The sequence below is a fragment of the Oreochromis niloticus genome, linkage group LG8 (assembly GCF_001858045.2).
Source record: "Oreochromis niloticus isolate F11D_XX linkage group LG8, O_niloticus_UMD_NMBU, whole genome shotgun sequence".
Classification (NCBI taxonomy): domain Eukaryota; kingdom Metazoa; phylum Chordata; class Actinopteri; order Cichliformes; family Cichlidae; genus Oreochromis; species Oreochromis niloticus.
Genome location: NC_031973.2, coordinates 30,172,047 through 30,194,328, shown reverse-complemented (window position 1 = coordinate 30,194,328; position 22,282 = coordinate 30,172,047). Strand labels below are relative to the sequence as shown.

The window sequence follows — 22,282 nt, the reverse complement described above, 5'->3', positions numbered from 1 at the left end:
TTTCCAATTTGTGTCTTAGTCTGCTTTTGGACAGTCAGTCTTGTCTGTGAAAGCCTGAACTCAACAGAATGCCCTGCCTGATATCATTAAAAGCTGCATCTCTATCACCACCTTTAAAAACAAACTAAAAAATCCTTTGACAGATGCACAGATCTGTAAACTGTAACATTTTTTTCGTTTTTAGTCTATGTGGGGTGAATGTGCAAGATGATATGGTGTGCATAACTCCATTTTTTTATGATATTTGATTGTTGCAATGTTGCACTTGTAATCTGACAAAAAAAAAGAACTGCAGCTCCAAATGAATTCTAATCTGACTGGTACTTTTTAAAAGAGCATTAGTTAAAATTATAATTAAATATGGGTATGAGACATTAAAGCTCATGTCTGAATTATGACAGTGATTCTGAGGTCGGTTATTGACGATATGCTGAATTCTTTTAGGTACTGCTGTTTTTGCCATTCTTGGTGGTGTTACTTAAACTTTCTTTGAAGTTGACCCAACACTGTCAAATAAACCATCAAAACTGCAGGTAGTTTAAGCCTATATTTGAATTATTTTTTATATTTATACTTTGCTTGGGCTTTAAAAACAGATGCTGCAGATGAACAATAAATAAATAAATAAAAACAACTTTTAAACATTATAATCTATCACATTGTTTATTTGTTTTGTTTTTTGTTTGTTTGTTTGTTTTGTTTTGTCTTTGCTTTACTTTTGCTTCATATGTTGTTTGTTTAATTTAAGACTAAAAGAAAATTAAATCAATGAGAGGTATAACTTGAGGGGGTAGGGACTAATAAGTGTATACTTCTGCCTACTCCTTTTGAAACAAAAGAATGGAATGATATTTTGTAATGATTGTGAATGCACATGTTTGAAATAAAAATTAACTGAACTGAACTGAAAGATTCAGATGTAACTGTCATAATTCTGGTAATTGACAACGTTGGCATTTTTACCAGCTTCATTTCCTGTTTTCAAATAGACTAAGCCTTTTTTTAAACTTATTGACTTATTGACCAAAGCACTTAAATTGCTTATGCAGTCATTCAGCAAGTGTAATACTAAACTACTACACAGTGCTTTTCCTATGATACTGCTTATTTTTCTGCAGCATCTGTGTTGGTTTCATTCGGCATTATGTGTTTAACCTCTGAAGATTTTTTCTGACATTCGGTTTTTATCTTTGTAAAATCATTCAATCTGCTGCCACTAATCTTATCCATAACAGTGATTGGTCATATGCTCCCAGTGCCACCCCTTTTATGTGATTGCATGGTGAAAATTCTGGGTTAACAAAACGAATTGATAAGCAGCTCTAGAGTGCAAATGTAGAAATGAATCAAGATAATAGAAAGATACCCTTGGTATGTCAAATTTGCTTCAAAACTCAGAACCCAGGCTTCAGGGGAGGAGGAAAAGGAAGTGGATGAAGTGCAGATGAGGAAGGTGAGAGCAATGGTGGTGGTGGCAGATGCAGAACAGCAGCAGAAACAGATACTGAAAAAAATACAAAACATACAAATAAACAAACAAATCCTAATATCTATACCCATATGTACAAGAGTTATTTGTGATTTCAAGCACACCAGAAGATCTGCAACATAATGGCTATAAAAGAAAACAATCAAGGTGTTGGAATGTGCCAGTCAAAATGAAAAGTGGCCTGATTAAAATTCTTCACTCTGGTCATGTCACAATAAACAGTTTCAAATTCATACTATCCCTTTATACTGTACACTGCTCCAGCCAGCTACAATAGATTTATAACTAATTAATACATTGTATTCCATAATAATGGAACATGCTCACCAAGTCCTCAATATGGATTTCTGTTTTATCTCCGGATGAAACATTTTACTAGTAATGTTTTCAGACAGACCTGTAGAGCTCTGAATATACTAATGTACATTGCCATTATTCAAAACACCTGAACAAAGAGATATAATTTGAGGTGCAAGAGTGTGTTATATCATCCACAATGTAAAGCCTCTTCTCATAACAAGATGGGGGTGGGTGGAACTGAAAGTTGGTTGCTCATTAATTTGGCCACTGTCTTTGACTTGCAGTGCTGAAACAAGCACGAGATTTTTTTGAATTATGCTCTCTTACTTCCCAAAACGTAGGAGACAGGCACCCTGTGAAGGTGACATTTACAGGGCAAACCACCAGCACCAGCTCTTTTTCTCATTTATTTTGTCAGTTCCCGTGGCATTGCTAAATGGTTGGAAAAATTGAATAAATGCTTATATCACACAAAGCATCCTGTCAACTGAGTGTGTTTTACATTTTCATACAGATACCTCCTATGTATGCTTGTGAATCACTGCACAGTTACACAGAGACAAACTGACAAAGTCAAATGCCTTCTTGGCATTTTGGTGAGCTTGCCTTAAAAAAAACCCTGAAAAAAGCTACCCCTGCTTAAAGAAATAACTGAATTTTCTGTAAGAATTTGATGTTTAAATTCATTTATGCCTAACTTTTCACATATCTGCAGTAACATGTGTATTAGCTGACTCAAGCAAACATGTAAACCATGATTGTCCTCTTATTTTCAGAGTTAGGAAATAAATTTTGTGAATGCTGTTCCTCTCTCTCTGATATTTTTCCTGTAAAATGCAGTTATCAGTCTTAACTCTCTCATTGCTAACGCCCTGTATTATTGGTGAGTATTCAAACTTTATTTACTTTTGCTGTTTAAATCACATTTTTCGGTGTTTTCAAAAATGCTCTTTATGATGATGATGTTGCAAATGTATTTTTTTCTCACCCCCTTATCAGTATGTGGATGAAAATACAGGAAGAAATAACTGTGACCCTAAAATAATATGAAATACATGCAGCAATATATTTAAGACAAACCTTTTTCCAATTTTTTCAACAGATCAAGACATGCTGTGACGTATACAGAGCCACAATCAAGCTTCGGGTTTATGAATAGGCATTTTGGAAAATATTGAAAGTCTCTTACCTCAGTCCTGCACTTCCACAGGACTGAAAATACCTCAACCCTAGAGTGTGCTGAGGTCACGTCCACTTCTGCTACTCCTGTATGCCTTTACTTTTCTGATGACTCCTATGACTCCACTGGGTGTGTTACTAGTGGAATTACTGACTTTCCTAGGCTTTGAGACATTCAATTTATCCATCTTACATGTTCCTCTGTACTGATTTAATGCAGAGCAGAACCTTGTGAAACACAGGTTACTTTGGAGTCAATTCACAACCAAGGACCCACTGAGGAGACCACAGTGAAAATGTTGAACACTCAAAACACAGAGATGCCCTAGACAAGCCAGAGGGCAAACAGTAAACTCTGCTGTTTGCCCTCTGCCATGTTTTTGGACTGAAGACTTACTTTGTCTTCAGTCCACCTAGCTAATCTTGGAGCTAAAAGGCAGACTTTGCTTGGGCCAAGTCCTGATTTTATCATGAAGCATGAACAAGATTTAGATCCAGTATGCAGGGTATGAGAGGCAAAATGTACACTCACAAGCTGTTTTATTGCAGGTGACATTTCAGATACAAAACCAAAAATGAAGGAAACGCTGAACCTAGCTATACAAAACACTAGAAAGTAGGGAGCACATAACGCAGATAAAAAACACACATTAATGGCATTAAGATGTGACAAGGACCAGCGGGAGATGGACACAATAAAAACACAGTTGTTGTTGAGGCTAAGGGAGAACATTTGGGAAACACAGTAGGAACATATCTGGGATAATGAGATGGAGAAAGTAAAACTGAACATGATGTACAGGAGACAAGAGACTTGACAAAATAAAACATGAAAGAACACTGGGACAACAACTAAGACATATGAACTTGACATAGACAAAGGTAAACATATAAAGACACATGACTGACTGAGGAGATGAGACTAACTACAGAGGCTGGAACACAAAGGAACACAGAAGAGAACAAATCAGGAACGATACGACAACAGGACCTAAACTAGACATGAAAGCACAGGAGACAAAAGACTACTAAAGTAACAAAACATGGAACTACAAACAGACAAAAACTAGACAAAGCATGGGGAACACAATGGAAACAAGATGACTACAGTGAGGGAGAAAACTAAAATTCAAAAACTAAAACTTGGGACTGAATTCGATGATAAACATAAATTTAGAATATATATATATATGTATACAGAAAGCCCAGGACATACTGAATGTAAACAAGACTCTGGTAAACAACACTGGTTCCAAATCCAGGGATCCTAACAGCTTTACTAATTTTCTATAGGCATTTTAGTAATTTTACTGTTGTGATTTTACTTTTGCTCCTTATCTTGCTTGTGATATAATATTACAGATTCAGTGCTGTGTTACATTACAGTTCAAACAAGTGTGGTCAAATGAGTGTGTATCTTAATCAAAATAAATAGCTTACAGTGTTAAACCTGTTATTGCAAACATGTTAAATAGCAGTTTAGCAGATATACTAGTATACATATTTATTAAAATTAAATAATTAGGTTATTTTAACACAAGGCAACTAAAACTACTCAACATAAAAAATAAATAACTTTAAATGTAAATATTCCAATTAACATATAAAAACTGCAGTTATAACACAGGAAATGAACTTTGACAATGCCAATAAATATATTGCCTGCAACCAATGTACATTTTTTTCATGCTAATCCATCAGACTATGTTTTTCAGTGTGCTATTGCTATCCAGGGAATTAGAACAATTTTGAAAAAAATATGGTCCTTGACAGAGTTTAGAATTGTTTTGTCTCCCCAAGTTTCTGTTTGACCACTTTGAGTTGGTCTTATTTAAAATAAAGAGCAAAATTATTCCCACTGACTGTGTGTGAGTGTGTGTACCTATGTGGCCATATTTGACACATCTTGATATTGTATGCTGTAGGAAAATAAAGGGCAAGGGATGATGTGGGTCTGAGCATTTCAATATTGTGAGCAATATGAGCTCACAATATATATGAGCATTATCCAAAGTTTCTTGTGTTCCCAGGGCTGGAAGACACGTCAATGAAACGTAGCCTGATTTTCTCTATCCAGAGTACAATTGCATCATAAGGCTTTGCTCCTTTATTGTATTCTCCCCTTTTATAACAAGTTTTACACTTGACAGATCCAGAATCTTTAGAACATAAATTAGACAACTTACAAGTGATTCTGTGTGGCACGTGCACTATGAAATTACTTATGTGAGTTACAGCTCAAGATTCATTCAGTAAAAGATATAGTCTTTTTCCTTCCTACTTCAGTGTCACGAACAGAAGTAAATGCATCAGCAGTGTGCTGTGTTTCTAAGGCAGGGGGCAAGCCTTGAGGCTTTGAGTGAGATTACATGGGGAATACTGAGCAGAGACAGAACAAACTCCTTTTTCTCTCCTACGCAAGTATTACATGTTGAAGTATTCATGTAAGACACTACAAAGGCCTCAGGTGAAGCCTCAGGTGAAGTCCAAAGTCATATTTTCTGTCACATGTTGTTTCTGAAAAAGGTTAAATGAGGTCATATTTGCTTTGGAATTATTTTTGTGGTTTCTGCAATGTGAAGTCTGTCACTGTGCTCATGAACTACTGCGGGTAACAAGAGGGCTTTGCAAACACACCTCCAACGTTCATTGAAAGATGGCTCACTTTTGTTCACATACATTTTTAGCGAATTTCCAACTTTACATTTAAGGCACATGACAGCTATTCACTTTCTTAATCATTTATCCAAATGTGGGTCCAGGGGCTGGAGCCTATTCTAGCTGACAACATGGAGAGGTGGAATTCATAGGTCAATGACCTGGGCTAACACAGAGAGGATAACTAATGAGTGGGAAATGAAAGTGGAGTACCTGGTTGACACTAAAATCTCACATTCCTTATTATGATAACTTTCCCCAAAAGAACTGTGCACAAAATAAAAGACCTTGAGGAAAAACAGCCTGTCTGATATCAACAGACTGAATTGGCCTGCAGTTGAACTAGTATATCTTGGAGAAGCAAGATCTAACACTAAAAGCAAAGTCAGTTTACCAGTCAATCTACTTTTCTACCCAACTCTTTGGTCATGAGCGCTTTAATGTGACCAAAAGTAGGACATCAAATATGATATAGCCTGCTAAGATGAATTTCATTCAGAAGGAAACCAAACAGTAAATGTGTTTTTATACTTGAAGAGACTTTAAAAGAGTCAGCCGAAGTTGTTGGGTAATCTTAACAGTATGTGACCTGGACACCTTAGAGAGGTATTCGATAATATCCAACTAGGAGGAAAACAAGAGGGACATCAGCAGTGGCGGGCTTCTGTTTTTTCAGAAGCCCAGGGTCTTTTGGAGTGTAATTTTTTCATAGTTAGATGCCTGGCTGACAACTGTATAAAACAAAAACTACACACAATATTTGAAACACATAGTGCACACTGTGGGAATTTACGACTGTGCGTAAATCCCCCCTATTATTGGTATGATCCGAGCTCAGACATTAAGCGACTGAGCGAGGGGGCGGGGGGAGCTGCTGCGTGCCAGTGCACTGTTGGAGAAGTGCAGCCAGGCAGACAGAGGAGAACTGAAGTTTTACCAGGTACCAAAGCAAATCATTCGTACTGTACAAATAATGTAAATATGACGGTGTATCACAAAAGATTGATGTCAAACTGATCACTTGACCCATATTACGTTACTTGCTCTTCAAGTGAATCAACAAATGGCAAAATGAAAAGCTGAACAACAACAATGCTTTTTCTTTAGAGAGTCTTAGCTTACATGTGTGTTTATTTCCATATTTTTAGTTGTTTCCCTCCAGGGCTAATAAATCGGTTTCAGTAATGTACTGATATACAAGAATGGACATAAGGAGATTCTTTCAAAGAAAAAACTCAGGTAGATGTTATTTTATATATTATGCTTTGTATGTTGTTCAGTATATTTCTATACAAAACAAGAGGAATTTCAATACACAGCAGTATATTCACAGTTTAAACCAGATATTTACATACACTTTAGGGAAAACACAAGAACATTTTTTTACTGTACAAATTTAGAGTAAACTTGTTTTGTTTTGGAAAAATAAATATTGAAATATCTTTTGAATTAGTTAAATGTCAGAATAAAGAGAGAGCTGTCTATTTTTTATGACTTACATCAAATTTATGAGTACATATACACTAAGTTTATTGTTAATTAATAAGAAAACTCCAGACAATTCCATTCTGAGCTGAAGAAGCTTCTGATAGGCTAGTAGAGTCCATGTGAGTAAATTGGTGGCACACCTGTGGATGCATATAAGGCAAAACACAGAGCCTGTTTCTTTGACATGGGAAAATCAAGAGATGTCAACCAAAACACCAGGAAAAGAATTGTGGAGCTCCATAAGTGTGGCTCAATTTTGAATACAATTTGGTGCCATTTACAATTAAGAAATACAGATAGTTTCTCTCTTTACTCTTAAAGTTAACAAATATGTTTTTTATATTTATCAATTTAAAAAAATAAACATTTAGTCTGATTTGATGTTACAATTAAAAAAGTGTTTGTGTTTTTATCTGAAGAGTATGTAAATATCTGGTTTCAATTGTATATTTGATGATGTTGGTGTTTGGCTTGATTGTCAGCACAAAGAGGGAGAGAGAGGAACAGAGAGAGAGAGAGAGGAGAATGAGGACAGAACAGAGATGGAACAAGAGCAGGTGAGACACACATGTTAGTCAAATGGTTGTTTACCAAAAGTATTACCGTATCATAGGTACTCATGTATCTGATACCTAGTGTTTCTTTTTAGGTTTGTTATTTTTCAAATTCTATATTTATTAAGTTATGCAGGCTTGTTTGCACAACAAGGCTAAATAATTATATAAACTTTTCTGAATCTCAATAGTGTACTTTGGTAGAATTATAGTGCAGGTCTATGATGATTTTTAGTGCTACTATCATCTAGTTTTGATTCTGGTTCTGTCTTGGTTAAGTCCTAAGTAGTCCTGATTTTGAACTGTTGTAGTCCTGTTTTAATTCCGGATCAGTTCTGGGTCTGGTTGAATTGGGGTTTAGTCCCTGTGTCTTGATACAGCCCCGACTTTGTTCTGCCTTGCTGCTTAATTAAAAAAAACTAGTTTAAGGTGTCCTGCATATGTGATATATATTTTTCCCTAATTGAAGTCATTCTTTTTTGAACAAAACTCAAAACAGAGCCTATTAATCCCCCCCCCCAATCCCGCATGCATACTACCCTTTAGGGCTAAGCCCCGGGTGTATCAAATGTCTGCCTCCGCCTCTGGACATCAGTACACTGTATATAAGAGATAGTGGTATCTTCTTGGTTTTAAAAGTGAAGCCAGTGGAATAAACCTGCATTATTTTTCAAGCCCAGTAAAACTTTTGAATTTTTACAATCAATGTGGAATGGACCTTACTTCCCCAATGGTAGTAGTCTTCACTGTCTGCGCTTCATACAGTGTGACCTTCAAAGTGTTAAAGAAAATTACATCACAGGTATATATAAGGTTGGTGGTATTCTATATATATTTTTAAAAAGTACTAGGTGTTTGTTTATCTTATTCCCCTGTGCCACCTTTGTAAAAAATATTATTAAAGACATAGCTGTGAGCCATGCTTTTGCACTGAGTGACATGTTGCATCATTAGAAAAAGAAAACACCACACTTTAGTAATTCTGACTCAATCTACATGCACTATCCTGCTCCAAAATAATTTTAAAGTACCAAATATCTATGTTGTACATGGAGAGGCTTCATGGGATGCTTAATGGAATAATCATCAATCCAAACATCCATCCATCCTTCCATCCATTTTATGATATTTATCCCAGACACCCACTTTCCTTCCTCCTACTCCTTTTTCTGGGGGACCATCAAGCATTACCATGGCAGCCCAGATATCTCCAGCATGTCCTAGGTGTACCCCAAGGCCTCCTCCTGGTAGGACATACCACTTAGAACGCCTGGTGGAACACCTCATCTATAAAGCATCCTAGTCAGTCTTCCAAATTCTGTTATTGTTAAATATCTTCAGTTTGTTTCTTAGTTTGCTGCTGGTTTATTTTTCACCAATATTTTTTGTGCTAGCCATTTTGGGTTTTGGTATTCTAGTTCAGTTTCTTGATGTGCATTGATGCTTTGGTCACAGAAAAAGCAAGATGAAAATATTCTGGAGAGACGAGAGTCATGTTTCTGATTTTAGGGATGAAAGAAATCAAATAAAAGCACTCCGACATATTCATTTAATATATGTGTTGAAGATAATATCCTGGTAAAAAAAAATTTAACTCCAAGATCCCTCACTTACTATGATAATAATAATAGATTGTATTTATATAGCGCTTTTCAAGACCCTCAAAGCGCTTTACAATTCCACTATTCATTCACTGTCACATTCACACACTGGTGGAGGCAAGCTACAGTTGTAGCCACAGCTGCCCTAGGCACACTGACAGAAGCAAGGCTACCATATCGCGCCATCGGCCCCTCTGGTCAACACCAGTAGGCGAAGTGTCTTGCCCAAGGACACAACGACTGAGACTGTCCGAGCCGGGGCTCGAACCGGCAACCTTCTGATTACAAGATGAACTACCAACTCTTGAGCCACGATCGCCCAAAGATAATGTCATCCAGAGTACGTATCTGGTTAAACATCATGTTTCTAGGACTTTTATGGCCCAGTTACAATGAGTTTTATCAAAAATTAGAAATAGGAAATTAGAGTTCAAGTTTTTATGTCTTTAAGACATTCCTGCAGTTTAATGTGCGTGTCATCTAGCTTCATGAATGGATAAAGCTGGGCATCATCAGCATAGCAATGGAAATGTATGCCATGCTCTCTAATAATACTCCCTAGGGCAAGCATTTTGTAGTAGTAATGTAAATGGAATTGGTCCTTGCACAGAACCATGTGGAACTCCATAATTATGCTGAGTGTCTGTGGAAGAATCTCTATTTAGCAACTAACAACCCCAGGCGGGAGAACCCAGATTGGGGTCTCCACCCTCTTCCAGCAGAGAACTATGGCCTCAGACCCTGAGATGCTTATTCTCATTTTACACTCAGCTATGAAAAACTAAAGTGTCAGTTGGAGGCCACCAGCAGAACCATCTCTGGAGAAAGCAGAGATGAGATTCTGAGGAATACAAAGTGGAAGCCTTCCACCACTTGGTTCCACCTAGAAATTCTGTCCATAAAACTTCTGAGTAGAATCAGTGAAATAGGGCAGCCCTGGCTAAGTCCAACACCTACCAGAACAAAACCAGTAACAAGTCACCACTATTGTTTAGCAAGCCAGGTCCATGCAGCTGCCTCAAATATGGAGGTGCAGAACGTGGTCCATTCAGACTCAATGTCCCCGGCCTCCCTTGAAATGCTGTCAAGTTCTGTGGAAGGTAGGAATTGTAAATCTAGTGGGCTGGGTGCCTCTGCCAGACCCTTCAGACCCATCAAAATGTCTGTGTTGGAAAAGGTTGTTTGGAAGCAAACAGTTAGTGAATTTCATCTGGCTATAGCATTTTCTTTTTACAACTAATAAAATATAAGAATATATATTAATAATATATCATTAAATTGCTAAAGTTTGTGTGAATGAATACTCAGTATAGCTACAAATAAACATGTACTGTGTTCCATTGTTGCTTGATTTGACTTCTAGACAGGACTGTGGGTGCTGACAGTCTGAATGACAGAGCAGGCATTTATAGACTCAGATTCAGAATTGGGAAAAACATACACTAGTTATTGCAAATATTATTAAGGAAGGGTACATTATAACAAATCACACTCAACCAAGTTCGATTCCTGCCTGGGGCATCTGTATCCAGTAAGGGTCTTAAGGCTAGACCCCCTATGCTAAGTGAGCCTACCGCAGACATGAGCGAGACAGATAAATATGAAGGCATGCCGGCTCGGATGTCGCCCGGATCAACAAGGTCCGCGTCAGGTGTTGAGGAACCAGGGCACCCTGACGACAAGTGGGAACAAGAAGGCATCGGTGGGCAAGAGACGAAAACAGGGCGTTGTTGGAATGCTACTACGCAAGTAACCCTGGCGGAAGGGGTTACATGAATAGGATGAGGGACCTATGGATTCTTCGATACCCAACATCCACAATGACGGCGAAACAACTAGTAGCTCAGTGTTCCAACATTCGAAAGAAGGGACTGCTATCACAGCTAGAGATTGACGAGATACAACATAAATGCTACGGCAAGGAGGAGTCAGGACGCCAGGTCAGGGGGGAGATATCATCACCCCCACCCGAGATTGGGTACACAGCCCCAAGTGCGATAGGAGAAGGATCGTGGAGTGCGAGAGGAACTGACCTGAAAAATAGGATCATGGCCAAGCTTGAAACCTGGATCCCCCGTAGCCGGTTACCAAGATTACGTGAAGTACCCTCAGAAGGTCTGCTAGATGATGTTAATGCAGCACTACGGACGATACCTACAACCACGATTACCGACACTAACAAGCTGATCTACAATACGGCAGCAGTGATCAGTGAGATGCTTGGCTACAAGTTGAACAGCCACAAGGGGCAGTACCCTCCATGGAGAAGGAGGCTAGAGGGCAAGATCAAAGTAGCACGAAGGGAGGTTAGCCAACTAACAGAGTTGCAGAAAGGTGCGACAAAGAAGGTGCATAAGAAATACAGCAAGCTGTCCATACCTGAGGCCTTGGAAACTGCAAAGCAAAGACTCACAGCCTTGGCCAGCCGCTTGAGGAGGTACACCAGAGAGATAGAAGGCAGGAGAATAAACCAGCTGTTCTCCACAGAACCAGCAAAGGTGTACTCCCAGTGGCAAGGGAACAATAACAGAACAGCACCACCAAGGCTGGAGACAGAACAATACTGGAAGAGCATATGGAGAAGGACGCAACCCATAACGGCAATGCTCAGTGGCTAGTGGATCTGAGGGCAGACCATAGCGACCTCCCTGAACAGGGTCCAGTAACCATCACAGTGGCAGATATCCAAGAAAGGGTCTCCAGTATGAAGAGTTGGACAGCACCAGGGCCCGACATGGTTCACGCCTACTGGCTGAAGAAGCTGACTGCACTCCACGAGCGTCTGGCAGCGCAAATGAACCAGCTGCTAGTTAACGAGAGACACCCGGAATGGCTAACCGAAGGTCGGACGGTCCTGATCCCCAAGGACCCCAAGAAGGGACCGGTCCCATCCAACTACCGACCAATTACCTGCCTCAGTACTACATGGAAGCTCCTGTCAGGCATCATATCGGCTAAGATGAACAGGCACATGGGTCAATACATGAGTGGGGCACAGAAAGGTATTGGCAAGAATACCAGAGGCGCAAAACACCAGCTACTGGTAGACAGGACAGTCAGCCGAGACTGCAAGACCAGACTGACCAACCTGTGCACTGCCTGGATTGATTACAAGAAGGCCTATGACTCAATGCCCCACAGCTGGATACTGGAATGCCTAGAATTGTACAAGATCAACAGGACCCTAAGAGCCTTCATCAGGAACTCAATGGGGATGTGGCGTACAACACTAGAGGCCAACTCCAAGCCCATAGCACAAGTCACCATCAAGTGCGGGATCTACCAAGGAGATGCTCTGTCCCCACTGCTGTTCTGCATAGGCCTGAACCCCCTCAGTGAGATCATTAACAAGACTGGCTACGGATACCGACTACAGAACGGAGCAGTTGTCAGCCACCTCCTGTACATGGATGACCAGAGATGGGCAGTAACGCGTTACTTGTAACGCGTTACTGTAATCTGATTACTTTTTTCAAGTAACGAGTAATGTAAGGGATTACTATTGCAAAAACGGTAATTAGATTACCGTTACTTTCACGTAGGAACGCTGCGTTACTGCGTTACTAAAACCGTGATTTTTTGCGAGAATGTCTCATGACAGTGACGTAAGCGAGTGCGACGTTCGTGACAACAGCTATGTGCAGATCATAATATATCGAGTGCGGGACAGAGTGTAGCATGCAGCGTTTAAAGCGTGGAAGTACTGACCTTATTTTGAGTTTGATTCCATAAAAAGTGACAAAAACATTAGCGTCCGTTGTGCGTGGGAAGAAAACTTCTTTTTACAGTGAAAAAACCCCTAAACTTCCAAGCAAGCACCGAGTGTACTACGACGTAATGTGAAATTCACAGAGAAACTCGCGGATTCTTCCACTGACCGCTGCGGCACACCTGCACCAGGGTAAACCTCCGCCTACCCCAGTCCTGCTTTACAGGTGAAAATAGAGCAACAGGACCGCTAGTCTTTGATTTTATTTATTTTCTGCTGTGTTTTAAAAGAGTGAGTGTAAACACAAAAAATATTTTATTTTATGTGCTGGAATGTGCAGAAAATAGGTTTAAATGTTAAACAAATTTCTTCCAGTCAGAGAATGTTGCATATAATTAAGTTTTTGCTTGATGCATAAAGTTAAAAGATTAAAACTAATAAAAAAAGTTTTAAAAAGAGACTTTTCCATTTGATTACATTTTGTATGATGAATTATGCAGAAAAAGTAGAATTGGGCTGAAAGATCTATCGCTTTATCACCTATTCAGGTTGTAAATCGTGTTTTTAAAAAGTAACTAAGTAACTAAGTAATTAATTACTTTTGAAAATAAGTAATCAGTAAAGTAACGGGATTACTTTTTGGGGGAAGTAATCAGTAATTAGTAACTGATTACTTTTTTCAAGTAACTTGACCAACACTGTGGATGACATCAAGCTGTATGCCAAGAGTGAACGAGACATTGATTCACTGATCCACACTACTAGGCTATACAGCAATGACATTGGAATGTCGTTCGGACTGGAGAAGTGTAGTCGGATGGTAACAAAGAGAGGGAAGGTAGTCAGAACTGAGGGGATTGAACTACCAGAAGGCAACATTGCAGACATAGAGGACAGTTACAAGTACCTGGGGATCCCGCAGGCGAATGGGAACCATGAAGAGGCCGCTAGAAAGGCTGCAACCACCAAATACCTGCAGAGGGTCAGGCAAGTCCTGAGGAGTCAGCTGAACGGTAAGAACAAGATCCGGGCCATCAACACCTACGCCCTGCCCGTGATCAGGTACCCTGCTGGGGTAATAGGCTGGCCAAAGGAGGAGCTAGAAGCCACTGACATCAAGACAAGAAAGCGCCTTACCATGCATGGAGGGTTTCACCCCAAGTCCAGCACCCTGAGGCTGTACACTAAGCGGAAGGAAGGGGGCCGGGGACTGGTGAGTGTCAGCACCACAGTCCAGGATGAGACAACGAACATCCAAGAATACATTGGGAAGATGGCCCCAACTGACCGAGTGCTCAGTGAATACCTCAGGCAGCAGAAACCCAAGAAAGAGGAGGGAGACGAGGAACCATCATGGAAGGACAGGCCCCTGCACGGTATGTACCACCGGCAGATAGAGGAGGTGGCTGATATCCAGAAATCCTACCAGTGGCTGGACAAAGCTGGACTGAAAGGCACTAATCATGGCAGCACAAGAACAAGCTCTGAGTACAAGATCCATAGAGGCTGGGGTCTATCACACCAGGCAAGACCCCAGGTGCAGGGTGTGTAAAGATGCCCCAGAGACAATACAGCACATAACAGCTTGGAACTATCTTGGTTTTCATGTGAAGCATGACCCTGATGGTAAGCGCGTCATGGACAAAGGTAAAACAGTATGTCGGATGTGCGATGCAGTGCTCAATTGGTGGGAACTAGTGCGTTAGCGCAGTTAGCTTGTTAACGTGTTGACACCGTCCAGCCCCACGCACGGGGCGATCGTGGTAACTCGTTAACGGAGATTTGCCGCGTTACGGTGTTAATGTCATTTTAATCAACGCTGACAGCACTAGTGGGAACACAACGAATATGACTGCACATTTACGCCGACATCATCCTAGTGCAAAGACAAGTGGAAGCAGACAAAAACAACAAGCACGCATGCTACAAACTTTACCCGCGTCATTTAGACAGCCGTCAGCACATGATTCTCCTCATGGGGACCTGATATGTTTAATATGCTGCTGAGAATATACCCCAGAAGAAGGGTATAGTATAGCTCTTATTTTGGAAAGAGCCATTTCTCTGTAATAAACTCTCTTTTCCAAAGATGAGTGATATCTCGATCAGATAGACTTATTTTTTTTAATTATTTTGTTGTTTCAGCAACATTAAATTTAAAAACTGTACTTTTGAGTTAAAATATATATTTATAATTTTAATAAATGACAAATTAAAAAGGCATGAACATTTTTTTGTATCGAAAAAATATCGAACTGTGACACCAAAGTATCGAACTGAACCGAACCGTGAATTTTGTGTATCGTTGCACCCCTAATATATATGTATATATATATATATATATATATATATATATATATATATATATATATATACATACATATATATGTATATAAATATATATATATACATATAAACATATACATACATATATATAGATATTTCTTTGTTGTGTGTGTCCAATTCCAAGCATTTGGAACTGTTCACACACACTCCATAATTTCCCCTGGTGCTCCACTTAATGGAGCTTCTTCACATGGAGCATCGAGGCTCTCAGAGGACCTTCAAAGGTCTGCTGGTCTTTCATCAGCCTCGGGGCATCTTCACTACTACTACCTTAAAAATAATTACTGAACAGCTGAAACGCAGAGCAATATTTCTCCTGCCTCCACTCTCCTCCACTACACTAGACCCCTGAGGCCTGATTGCCAAATCATTTGATGTATGATATGAATGAGGCAAGAGGAACTGGAGCTTATGCATGAATAACAAATAGGAGATGTACATTTCTGATTTTTGCAGTTCCTTAAACTTTAAGATGATGATTTGATCAAACATGGTGGTATTTGTATTTCCTAAATTTAAATAAAAGAAAACTGACACTAGATCCTTACAATATGGCATAGAGCATGAGCTGATATTTGGAAGGGGACATTAAGGCCTCTGATCAGTCACTGTTGTAGCCAAAAGGTCTCTTACTACTTCCAATAATGTTTTTTTCCTTTTCTCTTTCTTCCATTCATTTTCTGTGTTCCCTTTCCACACTGGATTCTTCCCTTTTTGCCCTAGCTCTGGATCCCCCTCTCTTTTCATCTTCAAGCTCTTTTCTTTCTTTGCTTCTTCCTCTGTAGCTCTGCTAGCATGACTGCCACTCCACAAACTCTTACAGCACTTATAAAATGGATGCCCTGCTGAGACCAGCCACCGCTCCTTGCATGAGTGGGAAATGAGAGGTATTGTGGGAGACAGACAGGGAGAAATGTGATGAAAGAGAAGCACAGAAACAGCACCAGAAGTGGGGCCCCTGAATCACTGCCACTTATAAGTCACAAGTGCGTAGCAGGAGCTTAGCTGTTTAGTTTCATTTGACATTAAAGAAGAAGGCTTTTGTTTCCAGGGCTTCCTCTTGTAAAATGGCTAAACGGAGTGTAGGACAAAAACAACAGCATTAGCCATTAGTCAAGTTGTTGACTTGACAAGGACTCTTGTGACAGTAAGAATAATTACCCTAATGAGGAGCAAAAGCACAGAAAGCCTGATGTTCCTAATCTAAGACCAACCCCTAATCCGAACAAAGCATCAACCTGTGGAAAATGACAAGAAAACTGAAACAAATGGGGCTATCCACAATCTGCTTTTAATATTTTCAGTTGTGAGAACCTGCCCCATTTCCACTGTGCTAATGTGTGTCTCACCAGACTCTATAATGAAAAACGTTAATGAAAAGTGCTCACACTAAATAAGCAGTATCCACTATAATCCAAATATTTTTTTGTTTTGAGTTTAAACGTTTTTATTATTTTTTGTCTTTGGACTGCAGTAAAAGTATGTATATTCAATTTACACTTGATACAACTCCTTTTTATTCGACCTTTCCCAAATTATGTATAGAAGCAATTAAAAAACACATTATTATTATTGATCTAACTTAACATTTATTAAGTCTCTTTTTTAAAAAAAAAACAAATTCAAATAAGTTCTATGTCTCTGTAAAAATTGACTGGAGTGGGTCAGACTGCCTGTCTGACCCACTCCAGCCCACAAAGAAGGGAAGATACACTGGGCCTTATTTATTTTTATTTATTTGCTTATTTTAAACCCCTTATAGTCCCACATGGGGAAAATTTTATAGTCTTCTGCATTTAACCCATTCACTCAGTGAAGCAGTGGGCAGCTAACAATCCAGCGCCCGGAGAGGAGTGTGTAGAGATGGTACCTTGCTCTAGAGTACCTCAGAGAAGCCGTTCAGTGGATTGGAACCCCCGACCTTCTGATCAGGAATTTCAGGAGCAGGATAACATTTTATACACTCACCTTCCGGTTCTCTGTCTAGATATGTCTCCTGCACTCGTTTTTGTGCGAACATTCATAGACGTTGAACAACTAACAGCTTTACTTATAAGAGCAAAAGAATCTACCATGGACGTGTTGTCCCTCGGCCCAGCAGTCATTCTTGCTGCTCGACAATCTAGTCTCCAAAAGTGTTCCCCAGGCAAGCCGAGTTTCCCAAAAATCCAACCCATTTCCTGTCAGCGATTTCAGACTGGACCATAACCCGTCTACAACGAGTTTTAAAAGAGAGAGGCAATCATTTTTATCAGTCTGACAACAAAGCAGAGCTATTCCTACTCTTCTTAACTTCTCAAAGCTCCCATATCCAAACAGCAAAAAAACAATCCTTTTCTGGAGGAGTCACTATGGTCACTACTACCTGGCATGAATGCTCAAGTCGATGTTTCTGCTCACTTTCTTTGGATTCCTCTCTCCATCTCTGCATAAGTAAACTTAACCCAGTCTCTGATGACTGCCTCGTCTTCTCCCTCTAATGAAGCAAACCAAATCCTGCTTTCTTCCAAAACTTTTGTCAAGTTCTCTCATTTTCTAATTTTTATCCTAATCTTTTCTCTGGCCATTCCTTCCACATCCGGGCAGCAACATCTACTTCTCACAAAGGAATCCCTGACCTCCTGATAAAGCTCATGGGCCACTGATCCTTGACTTCTGGTTGCAAATAAACTGCTCTCTGCTCGCTTATTTAACATGAAGGCAAATAAAACAACCTGAACAACAAGTATAATATTACAAACAGAGAATTACTTAGTGTGAAACAACATGCTTAATATTTTTGCATGCATATTAATGTATAAGCATTGTAATTTTTCCAGACAAATCCACTGAGGATGTTTTAGTATTAACAGCAAATTAACTAAACTTTCGCTTCCTATTCTCTTGTCTTACTTCATTGCAGTGCAGTCTATGACTGCCTGCATAATACTTGCTTCAGCATGATAGTGCTCATATTTAAGTTTATTTGTTATCCCTCACCTCATCTATGCTCACACTGCAGGATTTAGACAATTATGTAATTACTTGAGTTTTAAAATGTGTTGCTGAGCTGCTGAGGTCAAGGTTTATATGTGTGTTTGTATGTGGACGTGAAGTGTGTTTGGTGATTACTACAGTGAGAGTGCAAAGCTACCATCACACTGGGGGCTAATAGCCTGAAGGAGAACACATGGCAGTATCACTTGATTTAGAGCTATTGGTGTACAATTGCTTTTGTAATCTCTTGAGCCTGCGTGACCTGAAAAGCTATGAGTACAAAGGGCCTGTGCTATGTTTAGCCCCATGTTTTCTTCCATCAGTAACAACACATTTTACTTTAAGCAGTGGCTACGCTACGAATCCAAGACTGAAGAAAAGAGAAGAGGAAGAGGGGGAAGGGGAGAAGGAGGGAGGACTGCTTACTGGAGGATGCTAGTTATCTTTACATTTGTTCCCTGCTAGATGTAATTCATTTGCTGTTTCACTCAAAAAACTATTTTTAAGTATTATTTTTACTGTAGTTTTCATTGGAGCACATGTATGGACATAGTTCAAAGAGGTACTCCTAAGTAAATTCAGAAACAATTCCAATACGAAAAGTTCCCTTTTGAGGTTGAATACTGAAAGTATTAATCACAAGATCCATGTTACTGCAAAATGTTGTCTTTATGCAACAATGAGGCTAAAATATTAATCGTGTCATATTTGTTTGACAAAGTAATAACTCTACATATCTGCTCAGCTCTAACAGATTTTTCACTTCAGTATTTTGGTTTATTCTCACGGCTCCCATCAAGTCACATCCCCGGGATTCAGCTGATTTTAGTCACAAATAACTGTTAAACCTTGTACTTACTCTGTCTGCTCAGCATGAAACAGACAGACACAAAAACTATAAACTGTAAATATCACAAACTGATATTTCCAAAGGGACTATGGAATTATTCTGATTTACTGCTACTTTATATATAAAAAAAACTGGAAAAATTGAAATTGTGCAATTGGAGAGATGTAAAATTATTTCATTGCTTTACACTGTAAATTTTAACACCTTCAGCCTCCTATCAAGCTATAATTGTATACCTATTTTAATTTAGCTATACCACTCTATTCTCATGGCCATTAAGTACCGTTTTGTTAAGGCAACTGCCCGACCTGGTTTATCCTGAAGGTTTAAAATGATCGTATGCATTTTTCGATGCACATTTTATGCCAAACCAGATTTTTTTATAAACCAAGTTACATACTTTTTGGTACACTGAAATTAGCCAAGTAGTTTCAGTGCATAAACTTTACCACCTTACTAAACCTCTGACCACTTGTCCACAGACAATTCTAGTAAATCTCATTTAAATAAAATGAAGCTAACTCTGCATAGCTAGCTTTACTTTCCAATTTCGTCTCATTTTGAGTATGTTGCACCTGTCTCAATGGACAACCTTTGGACAGTCATTCCCTTTCTGCTCACTCTACAGGGTGGGCCATTTATATGGATACACCGTAATAACATGGGAATGGTTGGTGATATTAAAGTCCTGTTTGTGGCACATTAGTATATGTGAGGGGGCAAACTCCTCAAGATGGGTGGTGACCATGGTGGCCATTTAGAAGTCAGCCATCTTGGATACAACTTTTGTTTTTTCAATAGGAAGAGGGCCATGTGACACATCAAACTTATTCTTGTTTCAGGTGCTGCACATCTCGTATCTTCACACCATAGACAACTGCCTTCAGATGACCCCAAAGATAAAAGTCTAAGGGGGTCAGATCGGGAGACCTTGGGGGCCATTCAACTGGCCCACGACGACCAATCCACTTTCCAGGAAACTGTTCATCTAGGAATGCTCGGACCTGGCACCCATAATGTGGTGGTGCACCATCTTGCTGGAAAAACTCAGGGAACGTGCCAGCTTTAGTGCATAAAGAGGGAAACACATCATCATGTAGTAATTTCAAATATCCAGTGGCCTTGAGGTTTCCATTGATGAAGAATGCACCCACTATGGTTGTACCCCATATACCACACCAAACCATTACTTTTGTTGTTCCAACAGTCTTGGAGGGATCCATCCAATGTGGGTTAGGGATGATCTGATATCGTCGTGTTGGTGTTGTTCCCAGATCATCATGAAAATGTTGTTCCAGGTTCAACATTGCAAGTGACCAATCACATTGTTGTGACGTTATTCTTTTGCGCGCCAAGCCATTCATGCATTTATGAAATTCCAATGTTGCAAGGACAATATCAATTGTGCTTACCGTTTATTAAAGGGTTAGGGTTAGGATTAGGGACAGGGTCCGTTGATTGGTGGACAGAGGCAGTTTCTCGCAGCTTAAGTACAGTTTTTTGTTTTACGGCGGTTTTTCCCGAAGTCGCAAAAGTATGACGTGACAACATTCTGATTGATCACTTGCAATGTTGATCCTGGAACAACATTTAGTATGATGATCTGGGAACAACACCAACACGACGACACCAGATCGTGCGTGGGTTAGTGTCAGACCAATAGCGGTGGTTTTGTTTGTTAACTTCACCATTCACATAAAAGTTTGCCTCATCACTGAACAAAATCTTCTGCGTGAACTGAGGGTCCTGTTCCAATTTTTGTTTTGCCCATTCTGCAAATTCTGTGCGCCGATCTGGGTCATCCTCGTTGAGATGCTGCAGTAGCTGAAGTTTGTAAGGGTGCTATTTGTGAGTAGCTAATATCCGCCGAAGGGATGTTCGACTAATGCCACTCTCCAGTGACATGCGGCAAGTGCTACGCTGTGGGCTCTTGCTGAATGAAGTTAGGACAGCCACTGATGTTTCTTCATTAGTGACAGTTTTCTTGCGTCCACATTTTGGCAAATCCAACACTGAAACAGTTTCACGAAACTTAGCAAGCAGTTTGCTAACTGTAGCATGGGAGATGGGTGGTCTCGTAGGGTGTCTTGCATTGAAATCTGCTGCAATGACCCGATTACTGCGTTCACCAGATATCAACACAATTTCGGTCCGCTCCTCACGTGTTAACCTCTTTGACATGTCAATGGCTGTGAACAAAGAGAAACTTGTAAATAACTCATGAAAGAATAAGCAGCACGGTGGCACGGTGGTTAGCACTGTTGCCGCACAGCAAGAAGGTCCTGAGTTCAATTCCACCATCAGGCCGGGGTCTTTCTGTGTGGAGTTTGCATGTTCTCCCTGTGTTTGCGTGGGTTCCCTCCGGGTACTCCGGCTTCCTCCCACTGTCCAAAGACATGCAGTTTGAGGGGATAGGTTAATTGGATAATCCAAATTATCACTAGGTGTGAGTGTGAATGGTTGTCTGTTCCTGTGTGTTGGCCCTGCGACAGACTGGCGACCTGTCCAGGGTGTACCCCGCCTCTCGCCCTTTGACAGCTGGGATAGGCTCCAGCGCCCCCCGCGACCCTGGAAAGGATAAGCGGAAGCGAATGGATGGATGGAGAATAAAGTTACGCTGAAACCAAGCACACCATTGTTTTTCTTGTGACATTGCCAATAAGTTTGATGTGTCACATGGCCCTCTTCCTATTGAAAAAACAAAAGTTGTATCCAAGATGGCTGACTTCTAAATGGCCACCATGGTCACCACCCATCTTGAGGAGTTTGCCCCCTCACATATACTAATGTGCCACAAACAGGACTTTAATATAACCTACCATTCCCATGTTATTACGGTGTATCCATATAAATGGCCCACCCTGTAGAACAAGGACCAGCATCAGAATCCATTTAAGATGGTGGACTTGGATTTACACCATAGGATGAAAGATTCATAGTTGAGCAACTGATTATAGTGCTCAGTTTGACATGTGGCAAATAAATAGTTTGTACAGAAAATGACAAATTATTTAACGATTAATTTTTGATAATAGATGTACCTCAGTTTTTTAGCGCATGTCCATGTACACATACTCCTCCATCCACGCCCGAAATAGATACAAATACTCACCTCAGGATAGCAAGAAGCTA

General features: G+C 39.9%; 1 protein-coding gene and 1 long non-coding RNA gene across 4 annotated transcripts in view; one reads left to right on the top strand and one right to left on the bottom strand.

The window, feature by feature from the left end:
• Nucleotides 1–22,282, bottom strand: part of LOC100707149 (carbonic anhydrase-related protein 10) — a 1,009,504-nt gene that overhangs the window by 194,363 nt on the left and 792,859 nt on the right. The window lies entirely within an intron of this gene.
• On the top strand, nt 6,504–7,629 carry LOC106098506 (uncharacterized). The gene is made up of 3 exons (XR_002063044.1): nt 6,504–6,566; nt 6,775–6,865; nt 7,597–7,629. It is a non-coding gene; the product is annotated as an uncharacterized LOC106098506 (long non-coding RNA).